Genomic DNA, 24,280 nt, shown 5'->3' with positions numbered 1-24,280 from the left:
CCTTCTTGGTGGGTGCTGGGCTTGGAGTGGGCTCCAGTGGTGCTGGGAGGAGGCTGCAGCCACCCCAAATTTCACCCACCCAGTGCAGCCTCTGCTGAACGTCCCATCTCCATCCAAGTGCTGGGAAAAGTCGCAGTTGCCCCAGGCGGCGGGTGGTGGTGCAGGGCTGGGAGCAGAGCTGCGGCAAAATTTGGGGTGGCTGCGGCCCCCTCCCAGCACCACCAGAGCCTGCTCTGAGCCCAGCTCCTGCTGAGAAGAGCCCCGCGCAGTGCCAGCTTTGTCTCCACCCTGCAGCTGCAGCCCACATCACACCATGCAGATCCAGGGGCACATGCCACGCCCTCCCCATGCCCTCCCAGAGTGCAAGCAGTGGTGGGAGCTGCTCCCCCCATGAGCTGCACCTCCATCCCGCATCCCCCACACCCTGGCTGGGCTGTGCCTGCTCCTGCCCCCTCCCTCATCGCGGGGGGCATTGATCTACCCCCCATGCCCCTACCCCCCTCCCCTTCCACCACAATGGACTGACCAGCTGGAGGCAGCCCTCCACACTGTTGGCTCTGCTCCATGCCATGCTGTGGCTGCGCATTTACCGGCCAAATTATTGGCCCCATTGGGCTGATATCCGATATACACAATTTTCTTTATATCAGTACTAATCCAATATTGGACCGATGTATCGGTCCAACCCTATTATCAGGACACAAATTAGATGGATAAAAAACTGGCATACTAGTAGATCTCAAAATATAATTGCTAGTGGGAAAATATCAGAGTTGGACCATTACTATTATGGTGCCCCAGGGATCATTTTCCTTTCAACACTTGAATATTTTTAGCAGTTCTTTAGTCGATAATGTAAAATCTTGCTAGTTAAGTTTGCAGAAGACAGATTACAGAGCTAGGAAATAATGACATAAGGTTATTGTTTATACATTGAATTACCTGACTAAATTGTCATTATTCAATTAAATGTGCTTTTTAGAATAGCTAAATAAAGGCAATGTATGTGGGAGCAAGGAAAGCAGGCTCAATTTACAGAATAAAACATTTTAGCTTGGAAAGCACAGACTTGGAGACAGACTTAAAAGTCATTTTAGAAAATTACTTCAATCTAATCTCTTTGTGTGTTGCTGTGGCAAAAAGTCTTATGCAATCCTTACATGTAAAAAGGGGAATGTCAAGTCAAGGCAAGGAAATGATTTCTGCTGCACCCAGCTTTGGTAAGACCAGTACAAGAAGAATCCTGTATTCATTTCTGATGTTGACGCCTCAAGAAGGACATGGAAATACTAGGGAGATTTCAAAGGAAGGCAACAAAAATTATTCAGGGGCTGCTAGAAAAGCTTTACAATGTGAGGTCAAAGGAATGTAAGTTATTCTGTTTTCTCAAGCTAAATTGTGAGAAACAGAGGATTAGACTACAAGATTAGACTACATGACCTTAAATTCTATGAAATCCATCCAGTTATTTACCATTTTCCAATGAGTTTCTCATGGGGTAAGCCTCTTGGAGACAGAGAGTCAGCACGTTTGGTCTGATAGTTCATTTTAGTTAAATGAATCCAAGCTTGGGAACTTTAAGAACCTCCATTTAGGGAAACATGCTTACACCCGTAAACCAAACACAGATCTAACAACATGGGCATCACCAGCATGCATTTTACAATCATTTTTCAGAGCAAACCCCCTCTGAAAGAAGACTGTCATGGTGATGACACCACCACCATCCACGTATGGTAACTGCTCTGGACAAATACAAAACGTTCGGATGTATTTGCTCAGCTGCAGCACAGTTTCAAGAGTGGATCAGCATTAGCCTGCTTGCTCCCTTCCTCTGTTCCCTCATAAATGAATGTAACATGTCACAAGGGTAGGATAAAAATATTATGTCTTTGTATTCATAAATGATTCTGGGTTTCTACCAGACATCAAAGCATTGAGACAAAACTCACAGTTGTCTCACAGAGGCTTTATGCCTTGAGTCTCCCACCAAGCCTTGAGTCTCCACTGCTCACAAGCACAGGTCAATGTTTTAATGACACAAGCTCTCCTTTAATCTTTCTAAATCCTTTATTCCCCCAAACTATTTGCTCTGAAGCCAAAACATAAGCATCTAGCTGAGGGAAGGCTAAAAAAGAAGAACTGCTAAGCCAACAATGGGGATGAGTGATGTTTAATCAGTAACAGGAGGACTGCTGGAAACAACAGAGGTTAAATTTAGTGATGAAGGAGCGTGTTGATATGCATGATGATACATAGTTATTTCTGACACATAACTGAACAAAAGGTTTGTCACTTGCATGATGTTGAACTGTATTCTAAGGCTGTGTTTTAGAAAGGGACCAAGTGTTACTTTATCTCTTTCCAACACGAATCCTGTCCTCAGTCTTCAGACTCCTGCCCTCTATTTCCTTGTGTTAGATTCTTGCAATTCACCTTACTGAGAAAGGACACCTCTGTGTATTCTCCAAAGACCATGAGAAGGGACTGGGGTTGGCGTTCCAGAACTGCATTCTTCTCTTTGGTAAGATGATGGGTTCATCTGTACAATGTTAGTTTATTTAAAAAACAATTTATTAAAAAGAGAAACTAAAACTACAGAAAATGTTTGCATAATAAAACTAATTGCAATACTTTGCAAAGCCCAATGATCCTGGTTACAAAGGAAAGAAAATCCCATAAATTGTCCTTTGTTAAGAAATAAATCGTATTGATAGACCCAGGCTTCTATCCCCACGTATTTATCTTTTACTGCCAATACCATGTGGTTACAAAGTCAGCAATAGAAGTGCTTGCATTTGAACTGGGTAGAATAGTGTTCACAGAGCAGAGGAAATTGGGTGTATGGTAGGGGCAGGAATCTTTTATCAATCTTTTATCAGTTGTTCCTAGTTATTCAGAACTACCTACTTCATTCCTAATATAAGCATTTTTTACTCCAGCAGAGGCCCAGATGTGCATAGAAACATCATGGATATCAACACTATCAGTGATAATCAAATCACAGATCTTCTGTACCACTACCACAAGCTACTACTGCATTAGCTAAAGGCAATAGCTTTACTTCAGTCTAGCAGCTTTAAAGAAGATATGATCTCATATCCCAGATAATTTATCCAAGCTTGTCCTGATTTCCTTGATCTGTGCAGTTCAAGTCCCATTTGAAATCCAGAAACAATCTGCACACAAACACTGTACTGCAGTTACTAGATCAGACTGATCTTGGGACTTTTAGCACCAAAATCCTTACTACCTGACCTTGAGGAGGACTCCCTTAACTACTGGCAAAGGTGTGAGATACATGGTCTGTGGGCTCTGCAGTAGATATGATGAACTGTCCAGTTCAGTGAACTGTACTATTAAATACCCATTGTACTGGGTGATAAAAATCCTGCCTCCTCATTAATAATATGTGTTTGAAGTAATTTAACTGAGGGAACCTCTCAGGTTGCTTTTATGTAGTGTTGTATCCAGGACCCACACAGCTTGTTATATCACTGCTTGGCCTGCCCAAAAAATGCCAATTTGGACCACGACTGAAGGGCTCTACCTCATTAGAGGACACAATTCCCATGCAGGCCTTTCCTGGGTGTGTATTTGTTTTATTGTAATCTTGCCCACTTGCTCTTCATCCACAACTCTCACCAAAGTCCTCTTCTGATTCATGATATTTGTTCTCTTCCTTTCTTCCCTCTGCCTTCTTCCTTCCCTTCCTGTGTATCCTCTCCCCTCTACAGTACACAACACTTTTTCCTATATGGCTTCCTTCCTCTCTCAACATCCCCTCCCTGCAGCAGATATCTCAGTCTAACATCTGCCCCTCCTTTGCTCTGGTAATATTTGTCCCAGCCCTGGCCTGCCCTCCAACATTCCCTTTTGCCTACTATCAAAGCCCTTCATGCCCTCTTTCTACTCTTTCAAAATCAACTGGCCCATGTTGTCAACCCTAATCAACTATTTGTTACATTTTCAAATAGTACATTTTTGATTCACTGTGTTCTCTCTATCATGCTTTGTAGGAGCCTCCTGTAAATAGCTGTAATGATACCATTGTCCTTCTTCATGTTCTTCCTTAAAACTCTCCTTTGCTGCATTGTCTACAAAAGATCTGATAGCTGTTGTCAACTGTTGGGCCATTGGTATTCTTAGACATATTATGCTGAGTAATATGGTCTCATCGATTCCTTGTGCTCCCTTACCCTTCTGTCTGTATCTGCCTATTGTCCATTCTTTTATATTTAGATGGTAAGCAATTTAGGACATGGAATATCTTTTTGTTCTGTTTTTGTATAGTACTTAACGTAATAGTCTTCTACTATTTGATTAGGGCCCCATGTTGCTGTGGTGCCACAAAGCAACAGCAAAAACAAGTGTACGTCTTTTTGTCTTTTTAAAGAGGAAAATCGATGAGACTATTTGTTTTTGTAGTAGATGTTTCATGTGTCAATCTATTGATCAATAAATGTATCTAGCACCTTCATCCACAGGTGGTCTCAGAGATAGGACTGTTCATGGAAGAATGCAGCAAGAGGTGTGAGGAAGGGTATTCAGATTGTCCATTTTCATTTCTAAAACTAGTTGTTTTTTTTAATTCTCCATTGGCCTGGCCAAATGAACTTTTGCTATGGATGATATTCATTTGTATCTCAGATTGCTTGCTGTTCTTATGTTTTGGTTCAAGCACATTATTATTATTACTACTACTTAATGATAACAATAGATCCCTATTCTGAAGGTCAATATTTATCATTTAGTGTAGTTGAGCACTGCCACAATCAGTGTTCAACATTTTTAATACATTCTTTAATAATATGTTTCTATTAAAGCCATTTTACTACTGCTGGATGTGACCATAATTACCATTATTGAATGTATTATAATGTTTTTTAAAATTCTATGATGCCAAATTGTGGTCCTTTTCAGAGGTGGTATGTTGGGAAAAAACCCCAAAGCTCTTACTTGTGCATTTTTCTTCTGGAGATGAATCATAGGCAATTAACAGGAACAACTCTAATTAACTGGCATAATTAAAAAACTAATAATGTTTAACATTATTGTTTTATACAATGACATTAGCTTTAACAGCCTAGCAACACATCAAGGCTTCATTTACATAGTCACTGAGTATATTATTTATTCTTGGTTTCTTTGGTAACCAAATTGACAATAGGAACAGCAATGTGAATTCCTAAATTGTTTTGCCATATAGCTTCATAATTTATGCCATTGGCAGTAATTGTAATGTCTGTATAATTTCCTTTTAATTATCGACTAATGAAATTTACATTCATTTGGGTAAAAAACAAATACTCACATTCAACTTCCAATCACCTGTCCAAGTTTCCAATCAATTTGCTGATGTTTTGTGCCTATGTTTGTTTATCATTTTAATTATCAAGTTGTAAAAGAAGTATTGAAATCTCTTTGATTATTAGCAGTTGGAGGAATATCGATTAATACATGTGTTCCTACTGAACTCTTCTACCTTCAATAATTTAGAAGAACCTTCTATCAGAAAAGAAGAGATAAACTACTGACTTTTTTATATTAAACTCTAAGGATTTTAAGTGGAATTAATTCTGTAAACTTTAATTGCAGAATAATCTCTGCCTGTTCCCTTATCTCTTGATTTATTACAGGCATTTATTTCTAGTTTGAAAATTTCTCATCAGTTTCCCAGGGAATTAATTTAGATTTCCAAAAAGAAAAAAAAAGGGTGTGGGGAAGTAAATTGCTTTTAAATTCAAATTAAGATGCTAATTACAATAATTATTTCATGAAATTATATAGAAACTTTATACTTTTGAGTATAGTCATTTTGGGGAAAAATGTGGTTTTCTCATAATCTTAATTGAGTTGTACTTTTGAATGAAATAACACTTTACTTCAGTTTATGTTAACTAATGACACTTGGGAAAAACCAGAATAGGTGTAATAATATCTTGTTTTAGGCCCTGATCCTGCCAACACACACAAGGGACATTCATGCCATTTACACACAAGCCTAATTATGTGGAACATCAAAAACTGATTTTACTGGTGTAACACTGCTGAAGCCTGTGTGACTGCATTCATGTAACTAAGGCTGTGGACAGACATCAGGTTATATGGTTTTAAAGGACGGAGGGAAATTTGCTAATGAGGACTGTGTTAGTTGGAACAATATCTCCACTCCTATACTGATACTGTGGTTGAAAGGCCTACGACAACGACCAAATCAGGAACAGAGGTTGGATTAGGCAGTCTTCAAGCAGTTGAAAAGTGTATCTAAAATGTCTGAGGTTGTACAAATGGGGAATTATTACTTCCCTGATATCTGTTGGGGAAAATAATATAGCTAAATGTGAATGTCCAGCATGTTCTTAATGTGCTTCAGAAAACATGGGGGAAAAAACCTAAGTCATCTATCTTGACCACTAGGGCAGGGGTTCCACAAAAGAGGTTCTACAGAAATGTGAGGCAGAAAAGATGTGTGGGTTTATTCCTGAATGGAAACCTGAGGGTCGAAGGAAAGCTTGGTGACAGCGATCATGAGTTGATCACTTTCTCTATCCATTGCAGAGCTGGCAAATCAATCAGCAATGCAGAAATCCTCAACCTTAGAAAACCTGACTTTCATAAGCTCAGGAGGTTGGTTGTTAAGGCCCTGAGAGACCGTGAACTGACAGGGAGGGGGAGTCCACGATGAGTGGTCGCTTCTTAAGGAAGTAATCCTAAAAGCACAAGGGAAGTCTGTTTTGGCCTGTAGGAAAGGTAGAAGAAGAGCTGGGAGATCCCCTTAGCTCAATAGGTAACTCATGGACTTCCTGAATCTGAAAAGAGAAGCTTATAAGGGATAGAAGTTGGGAACTACCACTAAAGAGGATTATGCAGCACTGGCCCACATCTGTAGGGAACAGACAAGAAAAGCCAAGGCTGAAACCAAACTCAAACTGGCTACGGGAATCAAAGACAATAAAAAGTCCTTCTTCAAATACGTGGGAAGTTGGAAAAGAAAACAAGGGCAACATCGGGCCCTTGCTGCACCAAATGGGGCAGCTGACAACCAACACCTAGGAAAAACCTCATCTCCTCAATGATTATTTTGCATTGGTTTTCCACCAGCCCAAGGGAATCACCCTGCTTGACAGGATGCAGGACTACCAGGGTAAGGGGGATCATACACCTATCATTGACAAAGTTCTTGTGAGGGAACACCTTGAGAGGCTGGAGACCCACAATTCAGCTGGCCCAGATGGAATGCACCCAAGAGTGCTAAAAAAGTTGGCTGACATCATAGCACAACCAATGGCAAGGATATTTTAGAACTCATGGTACTCTGGAGAGGTTCCAAAAGATTGGAAAAGGGCAAATGTGGTGCCTATCTTCAAGAAAGGAAGGAAGGAAGATCCAGGGGACTACAGGCCAATCAGTTGAACCTCAATCCCTGGAAAGACCTTGGAAAAAATTATCAAAGAAACCGTCAACAACAGGCTAACAGAAGGCAACATTCTGAGAGATAGCTAACATGGCTTCATTGCAGGTAGGTCTTGCTTGACCAAACTCATTTCCTACTATGACTAGGTGATGCATCACCTGGACAAAGGAGAAGAGGTTGATGACATATACTTGGATTTCAAAAAAGCCTTTGACTTGGTCTCTCATGATGTCCTCGTGGTAAAATTGGGGAACTGCAGCCTTGATAACCTCACAGTCCAAAGCCTGGGGAACTGGCTCTGTGGTCAGACCCAGAGAGTGATAGTCAATGGAACAGAGTCAACATGGCATATGGTGACCAGTGGTGTCCCCCAGGGTTCAGTACTTGGACCAGTACTCTTTAATATATTCATAAATGATCTGGATTTGGGTGTCAGAAGTGGACTGGCCAGGTTTGCAGATGACACCACATTATGGGGAAGTGCAGTCATGCTAGAGGATAGGTTGGGGATTCAGGCTGACCTGGACAGACTCACAAGGTGGGTGGATCAATACCTGATAGCATTCAACACAGAGAAATTCAAGGTGCTCCACCTGGGGAGAAAGGACCCACATCATACTTATAGGCTTGGCAATGCTACACTCACTAGCACCACGACCGAAAGAGACTTGGGGGTCATGATTGACCACAAGATGAATGTGAGCCACCAATGTGATGCTGCAGCCAGAAAAGCAAATAAAACTCTGGCTTGCATCTACCGATGCATCTCAAGAAGACCCAAGAAGTCATCTTCCTGCTTTACTAGGCCTTGGTGAGGCCACAGCTGGAGTACTGCATCCAGTTCTGGGCTCCAGACTTTAGAAAGGATGTGGAGAAGCTTGAGAGAGTCCAGAGGCGAGCCATGCACATGAACAGAGGGCAAGAGAGCAGGTCTTATGAGGAGAGACTGAGAGGCATGGAACTGTTCTGCCTGGAGAAGCAAAGGCTCAGGGGTGACTTAGTGGCAGCCTGTAAGTATATAAGGGGTGCGCATCAGGAATTGGGAGAATGTCTGTTCACCAGGGCATCCCAAGGGAAGACAAGGTCTAATGATCACAAACTGCTGGAAGACCATTTTAGACTGGACATAAGGAAAAATGTTTCACTGTCCAAGTCTCCAGAGTCTGGAACAGACTCCCCCCAGAAGTGGTGCAAGCACCTACCCTGGATACTTTTAAGAAATGCTTGAATGCTAATCTTGCTGTGGTGATCTGACTCCAACTGACTTCCTGCCCTTGGGGCAGAGGACTGGACCTGATGATCTCATGAGGTCCCTTCCAGCCCTAATGTCTATGAAATCTATGAAATCTATGAGAAAGCAATATACTAAGAAACAAAGAATGCAGAGCTCTTTAATGCCTTTTTTTGCTGCAGTCTTCATGAAAAATGAAGGGTGACAAGAAATGTGAGGCAGAAAAGATAGATCTGTAGGTGACAGGTAGTATCCCAAAAGGATCATATAGTGCTATTTTTTTTAAAAGGGAAAAGAGGATCCAGGAAATTATAGACTGGTCAAGCTGACTTCAATATCTGAGAAGTTACTACAGCAAATTATACAATATAAAGTGCATATATATCTGGAGGATGAAGTGGTGATTGATAACAGCTTGTTAAGAACAAAATATGCCAAATCAATTTGATTTCTTCCTTAAAAGATTAACTGTTTTGGTGGATAAGAGGAATGAGGTCATTAAATATACCTGGGATTAGTATGGCTTTTGACACAGTCCCTCATACAATTTTATATGTAATTAACACTTCAGTGTCGGACTGGCAGGATGTCTCAAGGAGATCTATTCATATAGAAGAAAAACTATCCAAATGACAGCATAGGAGAAAATTACCTTTGCAGAACAATGGTTGAGAAGCATCTGGGGTTATGGAAGATTACAAACTCAACACGGGTCAGCAAATGGATGATGCTGCAAAAAAGCAAATACATTTTTGGGCTTGTATACGAAACATTAGAGAAGATTGTACCATTCTACTCCACATTGGTTAGGCTTCTGTGGGAGAGTTGTGTGGGCACACCATTTTAAGGAGGATATAAATAATATGGAGAGCATCCAGGTATGAATGATGAAGAGGAAAAAGAGATTGGAAGTCACGTCACCTGCGGAAAGACCGAAGATGAAAATAAATTAAGGGGGTCGTGATAGCAGTTTTCAAATATTTGAAAAGCTGTCATAAAAAGGCCAAAAAATGTTCTCTCTTTTCTCCTGGGACAAGGCAGAATACAATAAGTTTAAACTACAACATAGTAGCATTTTCCTAACCATAAGACCAGTAGGGCAAAAAAAAAATGCTGCCTAGGCAAATTATGAAATCTTTCTCACTGGAGTTTTGCAAAAAGAGGCTGAATAGGCAACTGCCCTGGGTGACTGAGGAACAATGAAACCTATATCTGAGGAGGGGATTGAACTAAATGAATCTCAAGGTTCCTTCCAACACTGTGATTTTAAAAGTGGCCTATATTACTGTGATTTGGTTTAGCTCTACTTCCACCTGTGAAGAAACGTACAGATGAAAATAACTACTTTAATTCAGCATAACTCATGGCAAACCAGTGTAACTTAAAACCGGTGTAATTATCTGTCCATAGCCTAAGTGAAGAATTTGTTCAAATTCACAACTTTGTGTCAGGCCATTCTTGCACCAGGCATCAATATGTTAAGTGTGTTTAATGTGTAATAGTGGTAAGGTAAATTCTCTCTCATCTTGCTCAGGTGAGAAGACAGTGAAATATGTGAAATCAGTGAACTGAGTGAAACTAGTGACTCAGTACAGTGGTTCTAGGAAGCTCCCAGGAGCAACCTGCTGAAACTTCTGTCACAGATAGAAGGGGAGGTTACAGTGGTATGTGATTGTGATGGAGTTATTGGTTCCTTATCTCCTTTTTCTTTAGATCAGGTTAAAGGGGAGTCCCAATAGGGGCAATACTGGCTGTACTTCAGTGAACAGATGGCAGGCCAAGTGAGCTATGAAGTGAGCTATCTTGATGGAAAGCAATTATTGTTTCACAGACCCATCAACACCTTTAGTATAATCAAGTACACATGGACAACCAAAATATAGTAGAAAATTAGTGATTATAGATGTGATCCTACATCTTAAGTGTAGAATTATACATGTGATCCTACATCCTACATCTAGCCCTATAGGCTATGGGAATCTGGCTATGAGAATCAAGGACAATAAAAAGTCCTTCTTCAAATACGTGGGAAGTCAGAAAAAAACAGAGGCAACATTGGACACTTGCTGAACCAAACGGGGAAGCTGACAACTGACACCAAGGAAAAAACTCATCTCCTCAATGATTATTTTGCATTGGTTTTCCACCAGCTCAATGGGATCACCCTGCCTGACAGGGTGCAGGACTACCAGGGTAGGTAGGGTATCCATCTCTCCATGGACAACAGAAAAAGGTCAGCCTTGCAGTGCATCCAGAAGGTTGATAAACATAGGCCTTTAGGGATCTGGGACTCATAGGAAAGGAGTTCCAGGAGTCCGGGGAACACATTTCTTTATGCTTGGTGTATACCCTCCCATTTCAATTGAGCTGTAGCTCTGCAGTATGCCACAGGGAACGAGTATCTCTCTTAGATAAGTAGATCCTTGAGCATGTAGTGCTTCATACACAAAACAGTTCTGTCTTTTCAAAGGCATGTTGGAACAGGTATATATATTTGTCATACGGGTGCTCAAATAATCATAAAGAGAAGATGTATCTCACAAAATGTAGGAAGTGGGTTCCAACCTTCTGTGGTACTGCCATACACCAAATGAAGAAGTATAATTGTATCACTTTTAAAGCCTCCACAGAAGTGTAATCAATACGGTACTAAAATGTACTCAACTAATTCATAGAATCATGCTTCTTCCCCTCCTGATATTTTCAGATGTTTTCACTATATTATTTTTTAAAGTTAGCTTTCTGCTTTTGACCCCTTTTAAAGGTCCAGGTTTCTCTCACTTCATGCTGTACATGCGTTCCTGGAAAACGGTGCATAACTCAAATTTGCATAATGGGAACCCACTTTACAATGTAACAAATAAGGATACATTCCAAGACCTCAACTGTACTGACCCCCAGACCCAGTTCTACCACTTTTACAAGACCGTTTTGGTACTTACCAACAGCAGACAGTACACACAAGTACAGGGTGGTGGTGAATATTTAGTTGGTGTGGAAAGAAGGTGGTGAAAGGTGTTAGGGTTAGTGACGTTCTCTTGTGCTTCATTGATGGACCAGAGAGAGGGGTAGGAGATAAGTTAGCAGTAGGAGATAAGCTAGCTGGACGCTTGGAAGCCATAATGGGGGTGGCAACTACAGAAACACATGTTGCAGACAAGGAGTGAGGAGCACAGAACCACACAGGAAACTATATTTTGGTGCGCATCACTCCCACAATGCACCGCACAAAGCAGCTGACTGCAGGCTTCCGTCACACCTATCACAAAAGACTGAATTTACCTTGCATATAACAACTTTTTGGTATGAAAAGGGCATCTCATAAAAGCGAATTCGCACATACAGAACCAGCATAAAGCGAGGGAAACCTGTATTTGACTTTTTTTTCCCATTGTTTTATTTTTAGCTGTTCTTATGCATAACTGCCCCACACTCGTGTGTGTATCATTACCTTATATTATTTACGAGGTGGTTAGTACTAAAGGTAAGTTCATTTGCACATAATACAATGCACACATTGTATTATAATTAGTATCCATATGCAGTCTATAGAGACTGCAGTGTTTAGGTATCTTTAAAGCACAGGATTGGTAAAGAGAAGTCATTCCTTTCTGCTGAAGAGTGGTTTCTAGTGCTTTCTGCTAGAGTTTAATCTTGGTGAACAGAGCTCTATAATATTAACCTGACACCAAGAAAAAAAAAACCTGGATCTTTTTTATAATACTTTATTAGAGCACAAGGATTGTAAACAATATATATATTTTAAAATAGCAAAATACATTGGAAAACTTTGTTCCATAAAAGCAGTTCCTCTTTACTTCCAGCACCAAGGACAAGGCTAAAGATTATGCCAGCCTTGACCCACACCCCTTGAAGACTTATCAGACACACATACTTCTGGGAGAACTTGCACATAAAAGTAAGTGTGTGCATTAGTGTTTTCAGGGTTAATGCCTTAAAATGGTTCTCTTAGGACTCAGCTCAAGCACTTTGCCTCATATCCAGAAGTGTCAGCAATCTCATTAGAACATTGTTATCTCTATCCTGCCCCATGTGGAGTAGGGCCCCATTCTCCAAATAGTCCCATTGACCCTGACTCTTTATTTAGGATATTTTTATTTGTCAACATACACTACGCTGATTCTTGTTACAGATGCCTTATTCTAAAATGAATCCCATGAAAATAATGTTTTGTCAAGGCTTAATTGCAGTATTTTGACTCCTGTTGTGTAGTTCTCCCAACGTATGAGTAGTTTCAGGTATTATACTACTCGCATAGTGGGGTTCTACACAATGTAAAGCAGGATTGGGTCTTGGAGATAAAGATCCTTGTGTCAAAGGAGCTGCTTTTTTTTTTTTAATCCACACTCATCTTTTCAACTATTCTTCGTAAGGAATTGCTTCGGCAATTTCTTGTGTGCAACAATATAAAGGACCTAACAGAGCCCAATCTCCTTAAAATAAAAGGAATGGGACATTTTAAAGAAATGAGCATCTGTGATTTAGCTAATTTTACTCAGCAAGCAGCAATTGTGATCCATGTTTGGGTCCACTGAACAGCATTTCTATAGCAGTTGAAAATTCATTTCATTTCATTATCTGAACTGTTCAAGCACCCCAGTCTGGATCAGAGAAATCTTCCTAAACCTGCAGGAAACCCATTTACCCCCGCTGAGGCTCCAGCTTCCTTTCTTATTTTAAGGTAGAGTTGTCTTGCTTACAAATTCTGGCAGATATATATATATAAGATTTGTATTGAAAAGGAAAGGAACTTTTACTGAAATCTACAGTGCATAGGAGTGGCATTATTACTCTTTTCTGTTTCATTTAGGTCTGTTTCAAGGCTACTTTACTGATTTCTCATCTGTTACAAATACAGTTCTTGATACATTAGAAAGGAGAGAGCTGCCTCTGAGGTGATGCCATGTAGAACAAGGGGAAGACCACCTAAGCTCTGAGATTTTACTAATGAAGAAAGTTGCAGTGTCGTTAAGTTGAGAAAAGAAAAAAATGCAGTCATCAAAGTGGAGTGTTTTCAACTTAGGGACAAATGAATGCAGAGATGTTTGTGGTTGTAAAGATTCTTGACAGCAAGTACCTACCCTCATCCAGAACATGACTGCCTCCCAACCCACAATGCAAAACTTGACCTAGATTCAGTTCTTGCTTATGCTGGTTCCATACACAATAATTTCACAGCAGTTAAGTGATTTGCTTCATATTGGCACCACCATAAATGAAATGAAACGTTACATAATTTATTTCTATCATGAATATTAGGTTCCTGTGAATGCAGAACATTTACAGACTATATGGCAGATTTCTGCATTGTGTGCCAGATTATTAATCTGGACATAAATGAATACATTCAGATGCACTACATTAAACTGAGAAGGGTTAGCTCAATTAGATCAGAATTCGATCCCCTGGAATAACATGCAGAAACTACATGTGACTATTGGTCCCATGAGAGGTTATTATCAAATAAATTAGCAAAACTGTTCTGAAGTACCCATACATACTCACAGAAAGTTACTAAGATGAGACCAATGTGTCTGAAAGAGGAATTTCCACATGTAAATGAGATTCATGAGTCAATCTGAACTCTACATCTCAAACTTAACCCACAGGATTGAATTTTTTCCCTTTGCTTTTCTCTTGGATTAAAACACTGTGTTTACTCAATTCCAAAACAAGATTTTTTTCCCCCATTCAACAAGTAACAATTTAATATCTGCAGTCAAAGGCAGCAGGAATCCACCTGACAAGGCACAGGGTGGTGCAGCACCCAGCACAGTGGCAGGTGGGCAAGGTGTGTGTGTAGGGGGTAAGGAGTCTGGGTCAGTCTAGCTGTCTACCTCCCCAGCCACTTGCCTTTTCCACCGCTTGTTCCCCTGCTGCTGCTGTCCCTGCCACAGCAGTTGGGGGAGAGGTATTTAAGATGACCTTCCAATAGCTAGATTCTATACAAAAAATTATAACAAACTTATAATTTTCTGTATATAGAATATAAATTTGGGGGTCATCTTAAATGTGAAGTCATCTTTGATTCAAGCAAATATGGCAATTTGACAAAGAAATATTAGGGTTCTTTTTCCCGTTACCCTGTCATGTTAATTAGCCACAGATCACAAGGAGAGAGGAGTATTGGAATCAGTTTAACGAGATACATGTAAAGAGTTGGAGGCCAGGACTTCCTGCCATATTTCCCCCTCTCATGTCAAGCACTGTTCTGGAGATTCCTGCTTTCTTGGATTGAGCAATGGACCTAATGAAACATGTCGCTCACCCTCTGCGATACGATTCTCTCTCTCTCTCCCATGAATGTGTTTTCACCTTGGTCCATATCTTTGTAAAACAAGAGAAAGAAAGAGAAGCAGTGATTATACAAATGCCATGTTAATGGAATAAGGATATGCTGGAACTGATCTTAGATCTGCTCCATTTTCACTAAGCACCATGATAAACTGAGTTCCTCAAAGCAGAAAACATTGTACTTTGGTACTTGGAAAGTTCCTTCTTGCATTTGTACTCTGTTTAATGGAGTATGGGAACACCTAATGCATAGTGGATGCTACCATAAAATGCGGCTGAACAGCTCTATTTCCACAACAGGAAGCACAGCATCTTGCAAACAGCCAGTTATGGAATTTCACAGAACTCAGGTTTCAGCAGAGTCAATACTCCGTTTCAGACAGTCTTCTGCGGAGCTAGGTGATCAAGTTGATAATCCTGTGTGATATTTAGGGTGCAAGATCTGTTGTAGCCACTATGATCTAGGAAATATGTGAGAATCAAGATTTTTTTTGCTTTTTTACTTTTTTTGCTTTTTTCTTTTTTTGTTTTTGGACAAACTCAATAGTTGGAAGAGAGGTTAGGTAAGCTTTTGGGCAAAAAGTATCTTTCCTCAGGTCTTGGAAAGAAGCAGAAACAGCTTAAGATAAATACCAGGTAAATACCACTGTAGGCTAAATGCCAGGCATTCCCACACAGTGTCTTTGAATGAACCACCTAGCACAAACCTACAATACAAAAAACTCACCCCCCACTGACTGCACACCCCTGGTTGTCAAATACCATTCCATACTTGAACGTATAAGAAGTCTTTGAACAGTTACAACCTATACTGGAAGAGGACCAAACCTTGAGAGAAATATTTCCAACCCCCACTGCTTCTGGCTTTCAAATAACCCTCAAACCTCACCTTCAGCAGCAGCAGCAGCAAGCTTCATGATCAGCCAACACCAGGTGGAACATGGTCTGCCTAAACAGCAAATACAAAACATGTGAAGCCATCCGCATTGCTGCAACAGTCAATACACCCCACAATGAAACCATCAGAAACCAGGGATCCTCCCCATGTCTATAGCACATCCGATGCAACGAACACCCTTGTGGAAACGACGTGGGTGAAACTGATGATTATGCTAGAGAATGAATTCTTACGGGAAAGCAATGGAGGACAGAAACACCCAGTCACTAGTGAAAGAACACTTCATAGAACAGTCCCTCCATTTCTGCCCTCACAATCATTGTCATTAAGACACATTTACAAAACATCTCCAGAAGACTGGCCCTGGTACAAAAAAAAAATTGTAATTTTACTGAACATTCAAGACCCTGAACATAAATACTGGTTTGATGACCTGTTACAATGTAGCTGCTCTCTGCTAACCTCTCTGTGTGAACTCTCCAGGTGATAATGACCCTCTTTCCTTCTGATAACGTCTTTGCTCGATGTGGTTACAGGCCTCTTTCACTTCTTGGGGTTCAATTTTCATTTCCATTCTGGAGTTAAATAAAAGTCATTGCTTTATCTAGTATTTAATTCAGGCTGTCTCTGCTTCTTTTCCAGAATTGAAGAAGTGCAGGCTTTGCATCTTTTCCAGAGCTGAGGATGGGCACTTTGTGCCTGAAAGCTTGACATTCAGCATTGATCTTGAGGATACCCCCAATAAGCCTGAGCTATGTGAGCCACCCTTCTCTGACTATATCATAATTTGTAGTGCACGTCATAGTTGTCCATATTGCATCGTTTACTTGTGAAGTGGACCACTTCTAGAAATCAGTCTTCAGACTACTCTCTCCTAGCTTTGTCTCTGCTTACAGGCAGTGGAGCTAAGTGGGAAACTGGAGGGTTGAAGTCAGGAAAAGGGCATTTTGAAATCGCTGCTGACAGACTACTTGTGTTGAAACCTGAAGACTGGGAAATTTCCAAACACAGTGCAGAAAGGGGAGGACTAGGAAGTAGGTGGTGGGAGGCTCAGTCCTGTATGCTGAAGTTCAAAACAGTGTTGAGAGTAAATCTAGATTGCTTCCAGTGCTGAGCTCAGTGGATTATAGTATAGAACAGCGGTGCTCAACCTCCAGCCTGTGGGCCAGATTGAGCCCTCCAGGATGTGTTGTCCAGGTCAGGGGGCTCCCCATGGGTCCAGGAATGTGGTGGTGACACAGCAGTAGCAGTATTGTCACTTCCCCACTACCAAATTTCTAGACCTGTGGGGAGCCCCATAGACTGGATGATGTGGCCTCCACTCTAGATAGTGCTGGTACATGGGGTCACTTAGTAGCTGGATCTGGTGTGTGGAGTCAGGCCATGCGTGAGATTGGGTTTGTATGCCAGCCCACACCCACGGACTGAATCTGCACTGGATCAGGCCTGGGACTGACCCTGCTGTAAGATCCGCCCTACAGAGCGGCCCGGTGCCACTCATCCAGCCTGGGGTAGCTGAAGGTTGAGCACCCCTGATAGCCATGGTCAGCACAGCTCAATTCAGAGGCATTACAACATAATACAATCACACTCCAATCACATTATAACTCATATATTCTAGACGTTTCTTAATGATTTTTTAATTATATCTTTTATTTTTGTGGAAAAACTGTAACACAAAAGAAAACTGCTTTTGAAAACCTGAAAACTAAGAGTTTTGTTAATTTTCTTTTTTTGTTAATATTTTTCCACTTTTGAGGGGAGGGACCAAACTATTTTGTTCAGTATTTCTTTGTAAAAATATCAAATTTCAGGGGGAAAAGATGGAGAATTACTTTTGTTAAAGAAGAAATACTTTCTATTCTTTACTAAATATTGATAACTGAACCATGAAGACCTGTAAAAACTGATGCCTTCATTTGCCAAAGACTAAGGCAAAAATCAATAATGCAGGAACCAACACGTGCCTTGTCCCCAAGAACATGTCTTTTATTACTGTAGAATCTAGAGGTCTCCTCCCAGTGGTAGTATTAAGTGTGTATGTCTGTGCAGAGTCACAGCCAGGAAGAAAAACAAGGAAAAAGAAACCGGGACAAAATAAAACTAGTTCAGGATGTTTACAAAAAGTATCTTTTTTTACTGTACACCACATGCTAAATATAAAAGGGAAAAGACATAATTCATTAGGACACTGGGCAGACAGAAGGGCTCTAGAAGACTACAGAGACCTGGAGTTGGAATATTTATATGGGAAATAACTTCAACTTTTCCCCTGGCAAAAGGTGAAGATGACAACAATTGGTGCGGGCAGACCATGCAAACCTACCTCTTCTACAACCTCTGTCAGTGCCAGCTGATTTTCACTGACATCTTGGCCATGTGACCGAAGTAACTTGGCTTGACATCCATAACATAAAGGAATTGATGTGTTGCAGGAAAGGTAAATAGAGGGCACATTTACATGTTCGTTAATACGACATTAAGTTGAGTACCTGTAACGATAGATAGATAGATACTAACTTAACATGTCGTAATCAGCACTACTGCATGTTAGCACAAATGACCGGTCATTTTGTGACATTAAGACACAGTAGACTAAATCTTCTGCGTATGAATGCATTAGCACGGGTTTTGCCTGCCATGCTAATGCACAATAGAATTAGTCTACTGTCCTCGAAGCACCTTGTGTAGAGGCACCCAGAGAGACAAATTCTCTGTGGGCCAAGTAGGGACAAATTTCATTAGCATCAAATGGGCTTTGCTGTACATATCCCAGCAATTATTTTGCTCTCCTGAAGTAAACAGTCTGCAACTGGGACTTTGCTGTCTTGTCAGACTGCCATGCATTGAATAAAGCTAACGCTAGGTGGCAGAACAGTGTCACGTTACAGGCTGCACAAAGCTCTCCCACTGGCGCTCTTTCTGCCCAAAGATGCATTTCATGCAGTTCTTCTCCTTATCATTAAGAAAGATCTGAACCAGGAGAAAGAGCAATGGCTGCAATGATTCATCTATATGGTATACAAAGCAGGTGGGGCTGTAGTGTGCTGTAAAGCCTCTTTACATATGGAAGGAAGGATTCCAGCTACCCTGCCCAGATAATACACTTGATTTTAACTACTGTTTTATTTTACCTTTGTGTAATTGTTGCCTGCTTCCTTGTAAGGTAAAATCGCACATATTGTAACAATGCAAAGTTACTGCAGAAAGTGACATGCATGATTTCTCATTCTCAAACTGACTCCCAAAATGTTCAGTAAGGTTTAACTAGAGCTTAAGAACTCACCCAGGGTAGCCTGTAACTTTTTGTAGTTGCATCAGGCAAGTTTCATTGTGTCCCATCTATTAGGCTTCACTTTACAATGAATTAGCTACATGACTTGAATTGGGAGGTAACAACAGTCACCAGTTAAAACCTCATTTACATTCAAGATAGCTACTGGATTGGGTTTGATCTCCAGAGACAAGGGTTTCAATTTAACACTGATCATCAGCTAAATGAAGAATCCTTTACAGAAATAATTTCAGACCTTACCTTACAGAAGCCTAGAGATAAATTGCTTAGAGACCAAATTAGTTTTCTAAGCCAAAAAAATGCTACATTAATATCTTTGTGAATTGCTTCTTGCAATCAATATTTAAGTTCCTATGGGCTGTTTCTCCTTAGTTTTTTTTCTAATTTACAGTAGTTATTATGACTTTCAGTTCCTTATTCAGACTTTGCAAATTACATGTCATCCATTACATAACTAGATTCCCCATGATGCTGGGTCAATAATGTCATGTAAAGTAGCCAGGAATTTACTCTAATGCCTAGTTAAGAAGTAATTACTTACATGAGCAGTAATAGCTGCTTTTCTTTAGTTCACTTCCAGTGTTTCCTCAGTGCTTGGAATTGTTTAGGTCCTCTACATCTCCTAAAAGATTACACTAGGGGGCACACCAAGCACTGTTTACCTTCAGTATCCCTCTTCTTCCTCGTTAGTCAGTTCCTGGCTATTTTCGTCATCCTATTCTTATAAATATAGCACTGGAAGGTACTTCCTGCCTCTCCTAGTCCAGTCCCCTGCTATGCAGAGGGACATCTGCATCATATAAACTAGGGGTTTTCAACCTTTTTTAATAAGTGTACCCCCAGTGGCCAGGTGTGTGTGTGTGGGGTGGGGGGAAGTGGTGTATGGCCAGATGCAGAACAGCAGTGTGGGGTGGTAGATGGCAGTGGCTACCACTGCCCGCGCATGCAAACCCCGTCACCCCGCCACATCTGACCGGCCAGGTGGTACCTGTGCAGCCCACGAAGGGGTGCTGCTGCCCTTGCCCCACCCTGGCCCTGTTCCTGGGAGGTGGCAGCATGGGGTGGTGGGTGGCAGCACTCTGTCTCTGCTCACCCGTGCATACCCCCTAGGGTTTTCCTAAGTATCCCCAGGGGTACATGTAGCTCCAGTTGATAACCCCGATATAAAACTTTCTGCCAACTGATTGAACTCATTCAGTCGAGTTGCTCTTTCAGAGCATGTCAACGCTGCCTCTGGGGCAATCCTGGGAGCACTGCTGAGAAGCATTGCCTTGCCCACTCCCTCCTCCTCAGTGTATGAAAACCCAGAAATTAGACAGCTTAGCCTGGCATTGAACATGAAATACAGAGACTGAGAGTGACTCTGGGCTCATGCTCCAGACCATACTAAACTGGCTACACTGCCTAATTTCTAGGTTTTGGTCTGTAGCAGGGGGCCTTCTCTGGGCCGATTTGCCTTTAGCTTGCCCACCGGTTTCTGTGCCAACCCCCCACCTTCCTGCCTGCCATGCCTTGTTGTTAATTAATTAATGATCTTAATTAGGCGGGAGGCTGCCCATTTCTTGCCCCAATGCCAGGGGGTGCTATCTGCGGCTCCGTACCTTCCCCACACCGCAGCCCATGCCTCGCAGATGGCATCTACTGATATTAATCTCACAGGCCCCACACTGGGCCCTAGACTTCTCTAATCAGGACCCCTCCAAGATCTCTCCATTTCAGCAGCCTACCCCACCTTCATTCAGTCTGTCTAGCTCCCTGAAACTATTTTCCCCTCTTGGGTGTGGTCCCCCTGGGACCTTTGGCCATACAGGCCCTAGCCTCACCTCCAAGGCCAGTTGGAAACCCCAGGCCCTCTTAGCTCTGGGCATCCCTTGCGGTGGGCCTCTGGCCCTTTTGACTGCTCTGGTCCTGGCCCCAGCATTGACCAGTTGAGGGTACTCTCTCTATCAGGTCTGAGTCTCTAGCCCCCAGTCAAGGGTACTCTCTTTATCAGGTCTGAGTCTCTAGCCCCACTCTTTCCCCTGGGGTCTGCCCTCTGGGCCCTAGTAGCAGGTGACCCACCCAGTTGTGGAAACTGGAGTTAGGTGCCCAAACCTGCCTTTCACCGGGGTGGTAACTGGCCTGGCATTTCCTGGAGGCTCCCGCGCCACTGAGAGCCCCACCAGGCCAGCCACTCCCAGCAGGGTGCAGTTTTAGGTCATGCCCAGGACAAGGAGCCTCCTAGCCATCCCCTACAGCTCCTCCCTTACCTCCAGAAAGTGGCAGGCACCAACAGTGCCCTGCCACATGGCCTATAATGTGTAGCAGTAAAGTATGCTCCTCAGAGGTGTTTTTGAGCTCACTGTAGGGACAGTGTAGACCTGGCCTCTACAGTGACTGTTCTTCTGGCACTTGCCAGACCTGCTTCACCAAAGACCTGGCCACTTCCAGTCCTCTGCTTGCCATTCTTGTGATTGTATTTTATAGCTCAGAAACTTCCATCCATATTTATTATATCTTTCCTCTAATAAATGTTACATTGAGATGAGCATGTAAATGTGGGCTTAGTGGTAACCGTGTTGATTCCAATATATCCAATTACGTATTTCAGGTTATATGTGTGCTTAAGTACTTTGTAGTATTGAGTGCAGCAAACTTAGCACCTTCTAGCACCAAAACCATAGACAGGATATTTAATTAATATTCCTCATAGATTTAAGTGAATGATTTTATATTGCCCAAATATAGTTATGGTAGGGAGTGGGTTGTTATAGTTTTCCTGTCAACATAATTTTACAGACATTAAATCTCAGCATTTCAGGAACTCTTGATTGCTTTCTGCTAGTGTATATATTTGGGGGAAAAAAAGTTATCCAACAACTACATGGATAAATTCTACTGAATAAAGAAAAGATTCTCTTGAGATCTCAGGAAATCATACATGTAATTAGTAAATGTAGACTTTTTTCTGTGCCCTAATCCTGTTCATTTTTTGAAATGCATGTTTTATTCACAATGATTTGGAAAATAATTTCTGGGTTTACTCTTTTGTCTTTAGGTCATTCACGCAAAATTCAAACTAGCATGTGATATTTTAAATCTAAATTGTTTTGCTTAAGTTTTGAATCAATGTGCCAGATACATGGTCTGTTGCTGTTCCCTTGCTGGGTGAACATAATGCTTGTTAACAGATTTCTAATACAAATATTTTCTCTCAGTTTCTCTGCTTTACTATTTACTTCAGACGGTCATCCACTGCCATGTTGTCCTATAAGTTCCCTCTAATTTTACATACCGTTTGTGCCTACACTCTGCTGAAAAGTAGTTGGTTAGAAAAATAAAACTGTGTGAATCTACATGTTCATTAATATACTTTGGGTAATGCGTATTAAATGTAGTACCTCCATTATGAACTACTAGAAAAGGTGCATTAGCCTATTTTAATGTGCATTAGCTAAAGAGCACAGTTTTTTGTGACACTTTAATGCACAATAAAATAGGCTAATGTGCATTAAAGCACACATGTAGATGTGCCAGCTGTGAATAAGAAAATCTCATAACTACATTATCATTTGATCTAGAATTCTTCCTTCAGGGCTGGTTGTCACAGGGGACAAGAGAACATTTGAAAAGCCATGGGCTGATACATGGACTACCATATCATTCATGACTCATAGTGGGTGCAGATACACGAGCTTTAATGAGCATTAAAGAGTCACATAAAAACTGTGACATTACGCTGTCGTGCAGTAAAATAGTCAATTCATAGATTCATAGAGTTGGAAGGGACCTCAGTGGGCCATCTAGTCCGCCCCCCTGCCCCTGGCAGGCAAGAAAAGAGTCACCAACCCTGGGGTCATATGATCTCAGCCAGGTGCCTGTCCAGTCTCCTCTTGAAGACCCCCAAGGACGGGGCGAGCACCACCTCCCTTGGGAGCCCAATCCAGATTCTGGCAGCCCTGACCATGAAGAGCTTTCTCCTAATGTCCAGCCTAAACCTTCTCTTCAGTAGCTTATTGCCATTGTTCCTTGTCGTTCCAGGGGGTGCCCTGGTGAACAGATTGTCGCCTACTTCACGTTGCTCTCCCCTTATGAATTTGTACACCACCACAAGGTCCCCTCTCAGCCTTCTCTTGGAGAGGCTGAAGAGGTTAAGGTCCCTTAGCCTTTCCTCATAGGGCCTTCCCTGCAGGCCTCTAACCAGGTGAATGGCTCTTCTTTGGACCCTCTCCAGGTTGTCCGCATCCTGCTTGAACTGCGACATCCAGAAATGGACACAGTACTCCAGCTGCGGTCTGACCAGTGCCACATAGAGGGGGAGAATCACTTCCCTGGACTTGTTTGTGCAGCACCTACAAATGCAGGACAAGGTGCGATTGGCTCTGCCAACTGCTTCATCACATTGGGGACTCATGTTCATCCAGGAGTCAGCAGTGACTCCAAGAACATTTTCTGCCTCAGTGGAGCTGAGAAGGTCGCTCCCCAGTCTGTAGGTATGATGGCAGTTCTTCCTCCCTAGATGCAGCACCTTGCACTTGTCCTTATTGAATTGCATCCTGTTGCTCCCTGCCCCAGCCTGTCTAGGTTGGCCTGGATCTGGTTCCTCCTCTCCAGGGTGTTAGCTGCACCCCATAATTTTGTGTCATCCAGGAATTTGGACAGAGTGCTTCCCACTCCGTCATCCAGGTCACTGATGAAGATGTTGAACAGCACCGGCCCCAGAACTGAGCCCTGAGGGACTTTACTGCCCACATCTTTCCAGGTTGACACCGACCCATCCACTACCACCCTGTAAGTGGGACCCTTGAGCCAATTTGCTACCCAGTCTGTCATGTAATCATCCTAGGCAAATCCCATCAGTTTATTCATAAGGACGGTATGGGATACCTTGTCAAAGGCCTTCTTGAAGTCCAGATAGATAACATCCACCTTGACTCCTGCATCTAAACAATTGGTGGCCTTGTTGTAAAAGGAAACTAAGTTAGTCAGGCAGGACCTGCCTGCTAAAAACCCGTGTTGGTTACCCCTCTGAATCATATTAGCCAGCGGGCTCCCACAGATAGATTCATAGATGTTAGGGTCGGAAGGGACCTCAATAGATCATCAAGTCCGACCCCCTGCATAAGCAGGAAAAAGTGGTGGGGC

General features: G+C 41.9%; 1 long non-coding RNA gene across 1 annotated transcript in view; it reads right to left on the bottom strand.

The window, feature by feature from the left end:
- Nucleotides 1-16,328: 16,328 nt before the first annotated feature.
- LOC102381706 overlaps nt 16,329-24,280 on the bottom strand; it is a 24,772-nt gene continuing 16,820 nt past the window's right edge. The window contains exons 3-4 of the long non-coding RNA XR_323251.1: nt 18,188-18,353; nt 16,329-16,436 (exon numbers count right to left, since the gene is read on the bottom strand). This is a non-coding gene — a long non-coding RNA (uncharacterized LOC102381706). The remainder of the gene's footprint in view (nt 16,437-18,187; nt 18,354-24,280) is intronic.

The sequence above is a fragment of the Alligator sinensis genome, unplaced genomic scaffold (genome assembly GCF_000455745.1).
Source record: "Alligator sinensis unplaced genomic scaffold, ASM45574v1 scaffold701_1, whole genome shotgun sequence".
Taxonomy (NCBI): domain Eukaryota; kingdom Metazoa; phylum Chordata; order Crocodylia; family Alligatoridae; genus Alligator; species Alligator sinensis.
The sequence above is the reverse complement of the archived record's forward strand: the minus strand, read 5'-3'. Positions and strand labels throughout refer to the sequence as shown.